Source organism: Macaca fascicularis, chromosome 3 (assembly GCF_037993035.2).
Source record: "Macaca fascicularis isolate 582-1 chromosome 3, T2T-MFA8v1.1".
Lineage (NCBI taxonomy): Eukaryota > Metazoa > Chordata > Mammalia > Primates > Cercopithecidae > Macaca > Macaca fascicularis.
Window position 1 is genome coordinate 99,272,577 of NC_088377.1, and position 7,986 is coordinate 99,280,562.

Below are 7,986 nucleotides of genomic sequence, written 5' to 3' on the forward strand. Positions count from 1 at the left end.
GGTTTGAATTTGTGTCCCTGCCCAAATCTCATGTCGAATTGGAGGAGGGGCTTGGTGGGAGGTGATTGGATCATGGGGTTGGATTTCTCCCTGGCTGTTCTTGTGATAGTGAGTGAGTTCTCATGAGATCTCATGGTTTGAAAGTGTGTGGCACTTCCCCCTTTGCTCTCTCTCTTTCCTACCACCATGTGAAGAAGGTGCTTGCTTCCCCTCTGCCTTTTGCCATGATTGTAAATTTCCTGAGGCCTCCCAGCCATGCTTCCTATTAAACCTGCGGAACTGTGAGTCAACTAAACCTCTTTTCTTCATAAATTACCCAGTCTCAGGTAGTTCTTGTTAGGAAAATATGAAGGAAGAGAGAGAGAAGGCAACTCGATGGCCAAACAGGTTTATTTACAGGAATAAGCCTGTGAGGGGTCCCAGTCAGGAATCTGGCTGAGACCCTGATTGCTTACAAACTGAGGTTTTTATAATAAATTTCTATAGGAGAGGGGTTGGGGAAGTGCTGGCAGGTAGGAACCTTCTCCAGGGGACTGGAGAAGGATGTGGTGGTAAGGGCCATCAGGCTCTGCTGTGGTTAGGGTTGTTACGCTCTATTAAAAGTATGGGCAAGGTTGACACTTGCTTTGTTTCTGGGAACACCATCACCAAGGTAGAAAACACAGTCACCAATGTAGAAAAATGGCATCACTATTGTTAGTCCCCATATTTCTTTACAGCAGTGTGAGAAGGGACGAATACAGGAGCCATAGATTTCAAGGGTCCTCCCTCACCCCTCCTCAGCCCACGTCTGCAGGGCCTCCGTGCTGCAGGCAAGCATAGGCTGCTGAAGGAGATCACATCAGATATAGGTGAACACGCAGATGGTCCAGATAAGTGCCTGTCCACCAGTGGGACTGGATGTTCCAGGTGCAGTGGCTGCAAGGATGACCCAGTCACTGCCCAGATCACCAGGTGGCCCCTACATGTGCCTCAAGGAGGCTGCGCCATCAGCTCCCCACTACCGAGGGTGCAGACCCCCTCCCTCAACCTTTGCCATAGCTGTGAGCACTGATTTTTGACCACTGTGATGGGGAGGGCAACACAGAGCCATTCATGCTCCCCCAGCCAGTGCTCCTATAGCCAACTTGCTGATGGACTTTGTCACTTCAAAGTCTAGTCTCAGCCTCAGCCTCCTATTAAAAGTCTAAGCCCCGAAGCCCAGTCATAAGTGATCCATGAAATCAAAGGTCTGAGCTGCAGCATAAAATTCAAGTTCAGTCTGAGTACTCCTGTACTCCTGGAAAGAGAAAGTTCTAGGTCCTGGGAGGGGGCAGGAATGAGGATACACTCAGGCCTGTGGTGGTCTAGTCCTCTGGCCCTGTAGGTGGGAGGAAGAGAGAAAAGCAGGTAGGAGGGCAGATGGCCAAGACCCAGGGCAAATGCGCTGGGAGAGGGTAGAGCTGCTGTGAGTCAGCTTCCCCATCCATGAGCACAAGATGGGACTTTGGGGTCCCGGAGTAATGCAGCCCCACATTCTTTCCAGGACAGCTTGGAGACCCCAGCCTACCCAAGGGGTGCTGACAATAGCAGACCTGACTTGGCTTCTGAGACTTGGGCTTTTCCATCAGCAGCCCCCAGGAGGACTCAGAGTCCCCATGACCTCCTGGTCACTGGGCCTGCTAGCCTCATGCCTCACCTTACTCTGTCTCGGTAGCACTGGACACCTATGACCACGCCCCTCAGCCTCCTTGATCCTACCCACTGCCACTGCCTCCCTGGGTAAGCCTCGCCCCTCCCCTTCAAGGAGGGTAGTCCCCAGGGTGTGGGTCCTGACCTTCTTGTCCTTCTTGCCAGTAACTCTCAGCCAACACTTGAACTGGGACACAGCACAATCTCTGTGGGACGGGGGACTGTGTAATTAGAGATGTCTCCCAAGGGGGTCCAGAACTCGGCGTAGGGAGTACAGGGCAAGCCGCCCTCCAACATCTGGAAGGGCCACTTCATGCCATTGGCCCTTACCTGGCCTGATCAACAGCTTTGTCTCAGGGGAATATCTCTGGGGCCCCGGTGGTTCTGGGTGAGTTTTGTACCATGTCTTGTTGGGGGAGGGGTTTAGGAGCCTGCATCTTGCAGGGGAGAAGTCTGGGCCAGGTCCCTTGACTCTGGCATTTTCTTCTCCCCTCCGGCATCTACCTGGGACTGATGGCTGCTCTCGGACCTTGCTGACACCCTTTGATTCGGAAGCTGTTCTCTTCCTCCCTGCTCCATGTGCTGCTCATCACCCGCCTTTCTCCTGAACTGTAGGCTGAAAGCTCCAGGCCATTTTAGTCCAATTTTCTCCTCAAATAGGCAGGTGATTGTAGCATTAAGACCTGGTACATGCTGTTCAGAATCAGCAAGGAGCAATAAGTGGGACAGATAATGAGAGCTGTCGGGCAGGAACTGAACATGTCCTCTCTCCTCCCCACCATGTCCCCAGCCCTCAACACCCCCTAAGGTTTCTCTCCAGAGATCAAATTGAAAGGAGTCTCCTCAGGCACAGGAAGTCCCAGCCTCCCCAGCTGGTGAGATCCTCCATGTGGCTCTGGGCAAACTACCTGTTTTATCTCAACCTTAGTTTCCTCATCTGTACAACGGACATTAATATCTCCCTCAAAGGGTGAGAAATGTTTTTTAAAGCCAAGGAGGAAGCCAGTCATTGGAAACAGTCGCTGTTACAGTCCGTCATCAGCATGGATTCTCTCACCATCCACGGCAGGCTGTCTGAGCCCGGCTCATTCTCCTCTTTTCTGCGAATAAGGAGACAGGTGTGCAGGAGTTAAAAGTTGCCTGCTGTCTCTGCATCTGTTTGAAGCACCCCAAGCAATAATAGTACATATTTGGCTGGGTGTAGTGTCTCACATTTGTAATCCCAGCACTTTGGGAGGCAGAGAGGGGTGGATCATCTAATGTCAGGAGTTCGAGACCAGCCTGGCAAACATGGTGAAACCTTGTCTCTACAAAAAATACAAAAATTAGCCTTGTGTGGTGTCGCATGCCTGTAATCCCAGCTACTCAGGAGACTGAGGCAGGAGAATCACTTGAACCCAGGAGGCAGAGGTTACAGTGAGCTAAGATTGTGCCATTGCACTCCAGCCTGGGTGAAAGAGTGAGACCCATGTCAAAAATAAAAATAATAATAATAATACATATTTATGCAGACCCTATGATGCCCCAGGCTCAGTATTCTACTTAGATTATCTCATTCAAACATCACATCACCACCTTGAGATGGTTATTTTATTATCTCCAGCTTATAGATGGACAAACTGAGGCAGACAGCATTCAAGCTAGTTGCCCCAAGAATCATTTAGTCAGCAGCAGGCAGATATTTGAGCTCAGACAATCTGATCTCCGACGCACACTAGGCCATGCCCCCTCACAGACCACTCGATGCCCCGTGACTCCAAGGACCAGTCACCTGGAGAGAGAGGGAATGAACCTGGATGGCTCAGAGTGGTCACCAGCTCATGTGAACCAGGAGTCGTTCCTGAAGAAGGTACATTTTTAGCATTTCCTATAAACAGGTAGATTCTGTTTTGTCTGACCAACGGTAAGGAATGGGGACAACAAAACCCTTCTGGGCCCTCCGTCTCTTCTCCCTTCTGCCTCCCTCTTGGCCTCTTTCTTTTCTCCAGGTCTCCACCCTACCCTTCCCCTCCCTCCATCCTTTTCCACCTGGAGCTGCCTCTGGCTCACTCATCCTGTTCTCTCCCTTTTGTGTTTCCCCAAATCTCCATATGTCTACCTGCACCTCCCCCATGAAAGTGGCTTTCCGTCCCAGACAAGGACAGAGTGTGAGAATGAGGAGAGTGTGTCGCTGCTCACCCTGGCTGCAGAGCTTACAGCACAAAAGCCAGCATGTGCAGATCTTGGGCTCAAACATCCTGGGCCCCCGCCCCACCTTCTCTGGTCACTTCTGGACAGAGAGTCCCAGCTAGCCAGAAGTGACACCCATGCCTAGCCTCTCCTCCAGCACACCTGCCCCTTCTCTCTCTCCTCTCTTCTTTCCATGTACCTTCCTCCTGCATTCATTCATTCATTCTGCAAACACTGATCCAATGCCGATTCTGTGCCAGGTACGAGGCCTGGGCCTGGGGGTCAGAGGTGAAAAGGACACAGCCCAGGCCCCGGGACGCAGAGGAGTGGCAATTCCTCGCGTTGTGTGAAGGGCATACAGAGGCTTCCACAGAGAGGCTCGCGGAGCCTGAGAAATGGGCCTGTTCTCTGGTATTTGGAAAGTCTCCTGGTGCATTTCCTGGTGACCCTGAGCTGATTCATCTCATTTGAACATGGACATGTTGATGACCTACCTACCAGGGCATTGATGACATCTGTTCTGAGGCTTGAAGGAGGATCAGGAACTCCTGGGGATGGGCCCATCCTCACCCAATTTCTACCCTGCCCCACACTCCTGTCCCCAGCCAGCATGGCTGATGCCCAGGGAGGCCAGGGGCACAGACAAGGAAGGGCAGGCGCTGCTCCCCCAGCTCTCTGACTGAGCTGGAAAGAAGGCACAGAGTTCTCCCTTCCTAGTTGGGAAGCCTCCACCCATTCTCTCTTTCATAGCAAATTCTCCTTCACCAAGACCAGCACCAGCTTCCAGCTGGGCCTTCACCCTGTACCCCTGCACCTCACATCTGGGCACTGACTTGGCCTTCTGGGGTCCTCACCCTGATCCATAGCCAGCTTCCTATCAGCATGGCCTTGTCCTGGGTGACAGGCTAGGGTCCGGAGATGGGGGACAAGGAGGAGAAGAAAGTCCAGATCCTCACCTGGTGTCAAGTACTCCTGCCTCACATCTTCCCAGGTCCCCCCGACCCCCCACCCCCACCCCACCCCGAAATGGTCAGCTCCTCCTCCTGCTGGCATTGGTGGTGCTAAGGAGGAAGTGTGGGTGAGCATGGGGCCTTCTGACCTCCCTCCTGGTTCATGAAGTGGTAGGAAGTGGGAGACCACAGGAGCTGGGAGGGGCCCCTGGCAGATAGCAGGAGCTCTAAAGGTTCTGGGGGGATGCTGGGGGAATGAACTCAGGAGTCCCCCAGCAGCTCAGAAGTGGCTTTGGTCTTCTGCTTGGGCCCAGGTGAGAGCCAAGAGGAAAGATTAACTCTCTTGCACCCTGCTCCTCAGAGGACCTGACTGCTCCTTACCACAGGAAGACAACCTTATACAAGGCTCTTTATTTAACAGATGAGGAAACTAAGACCAAAGAGGCTATGTGAGGCACAGATCAAGTTCCTTGGGATGCACCAGATGATGTGGGCCCTGTGGCTGTGGTGGGCTGTGGGGTGGGCATTGCTGCTCATGATGAATGCCACCTCCTTCCCCAGAAGAGGAAGAATAGAGGTGGCCCCCACTGAGTATTGCAGAAGAGTAGCCATTGCTACCCACCTGCCAGGCCCAGAGAGTGCAAAGCCGATTCCAGCAAGACTTTGCCTCCCATTACCAGCCCTCTCTCCCACCTCCCTCCTGCCCTACTCACACCCAGGAGGGGTCAGTAACTGGCTTGTAAACTGGAGGGTGGCTGGAAGAGAGAAGGTCAAGGAGAACAAAGAAACTGGACATGTCCCCACCCCCTGCCCCTTCCACTGCAGGTTCCAGCCCTAAGTGGGGCATGGGGAAAAGATGCGCCATTAAATCAATTTCAGAATTTTAGTGAACATCTTGTCTGTGACATAGGAGTGAGCACAAAAGACATGGGATCTGCCTGAGTTTTCAGCTCATAAAGCAAGCAAAGATTTCTCCCATAATACAGTTTAAAAGGGGCTGTGTGATACAAAAATAAAATGTCTTTTCAATAGACCCAAACCCTGCTTGTTCTGGTGCCTGTCCCAATAAATGTGGGCTAAAATTAACATCATTCCCAAACCTTTGTGGTCTCGTCTCACCTCGATGGGACACATCGCTTGTCATGTACTCACAGGAGCACATACATTCTTGGGTCATCCTTCTGTTTATCTGCCCTGGGTACCTCCAGCTGCAGCTTGCCACTAACCCATTCAGTGCCTTTGGCTAAGGAGGTCTCTGCCCCACTGGGCTCCAGTTTCCCTATCTGTAGCAGGATGAGACAAATGAGACCATTTCTAAGGGCTTGGTTTATCTTAACTGTTCAGGGTAACAGCAGGGGTTCCCTCATCAGTGATCTTGAGAAGTCTTGGGTCTAGGTGGGCAGAGGAAGCTGGAATGAGGACAATAGTAAGGAAAAAGGCAGAATCAGGGAACTCTACATAATCTGGATTTCTGGCTTTGTCTAAGCAGTTGGACTCTGGCAGCATTGACCCAGCATGTGACAGCAGTCAGATGCAGCATGTAAAACAGTCCCTTCATCCAGAACCAAAGCTCTCCCCTTAACCACACTCCTTACCAATCCCCATTGCTCCCCATCCCTAATGCCAGCTGCATTCTACCACTGGACCTGAGCTGTTGCTTTAGTAGAGAATGATTACTCTGTCACTGTGTCACTATCAAAGGTAGAAAATTGAACTGGAGGATGAGAGGACTTGTGTGTTTCAGAAAAGATAGCAAAAGGAGACTATTTCCTTGGAAAGTACAACATGTCGACCCACCACTTGCCTGGTCCTGTGCTCTTATTGGATGTCCCAGCCTGAGGCTTCTAGCAATTGAATCGGGATTTTCAAGCCAGTCAGAGGACCGCCTGGCCCTGCCCTACTTGCTGCTCCCTGCTGCCCCAACAGGACTGAGGGGTCTGCACAGGCTCCAAGCCTGCTGACATTCTCTGGGGTGCTCCCTCCTCCCCTTTCTTCACCCAAGCTAAGACAACCTTCTCTAGACCCAGAACCTCCTGTGGCAGCAGGGGAAGCCCATGCCTCCTCCCAAAAGTAAGAATGCTTGCACGGCAGACGCGGGAGCCCGCCTGGAGCCAGGCTGGGCAGGTGAGACGTGGGGCACTAAGGGGCCTTCCTGGGTGAGGGTCTTTCCTGGGACTCTCACTCTTTACCGCCCGCAGATTCCCACTTGCAGAACCAGCCGATACTAGAATTAATTCAGCCCCCTCAGGCCCTCTCCCTCCCTCCCTCTGCTGGAGTTCCCACGACAACCAGAGTTCACCTTTGATGCCAAAAACACTGCAAAAACAACAAAACTCCACCCTCCACTAGGAGGGAAGTGGGGCAAGGCCCTTCCTCCATATCCCCCCCAAAAGAAGCACAGGGCTGGGAATTTGGGAATCTGCAAGGGACTGGAGGCCGAGTGGGTGAGGCAATTCCAAAGGGACTTTTCCATTTTCCCTCCTGGGCTGCACTCCGTTTTCTGCATACTCACTGGTGGCTTACAGCTGACCCAGGGTTCTCTATAGTATCCATCTGATCTGGCGCTATTCGGGATGGTGGGCAGAGGACTGTGGGGGAGGGGGCAGTGCAAGGCTCAGAGGAGAAGCCATAGCCCAGGTATGTAGATTCAGAAAGAGCCCAAGCTGCCCCACTCTGCCTGGCCCAGGCTGTGTGACCTCAGACAAGGCATCTCCCTCTCTGGTTCCCTAAATCCTCCCACTTCACTCCTTATCCCCCCCTACTTCCTTCATTCACACCAAGGTATAAGTGACTGATAAGTCTTCAAGTGGCATGAGGAGTGGGCCTGTGACAGTGGCATTTCAGTCTTGAGGAGCCAGGCTGAACATCGGGGAGCATTTTCAACTTTTCTGAGATCGCACAGATGAAGAAGGGAGTGAGTCTGACTCTCTGCCCAACCCCAGCCACTGCCCACACCGGTCCCTTCAGGGGACAAACCACCAGCATGGGCCACTGCCTGAATGCTCACCATGTGAGCTGAAGGACAGTCATCACCCACATCTTGCCCTCCATCCCATTCCCCTAGGATGGGGCAGCTTCTGAAAAGCAGCGGTTGGGCAGCAGGAGTGGGGAGGAGTGTTGGGGGAGGAACAGTGGGACTGAGGTGATGGGAAAGGACAGACAGTGAGCCTTAGAGCCCGTATTTGGACCTGTGAGC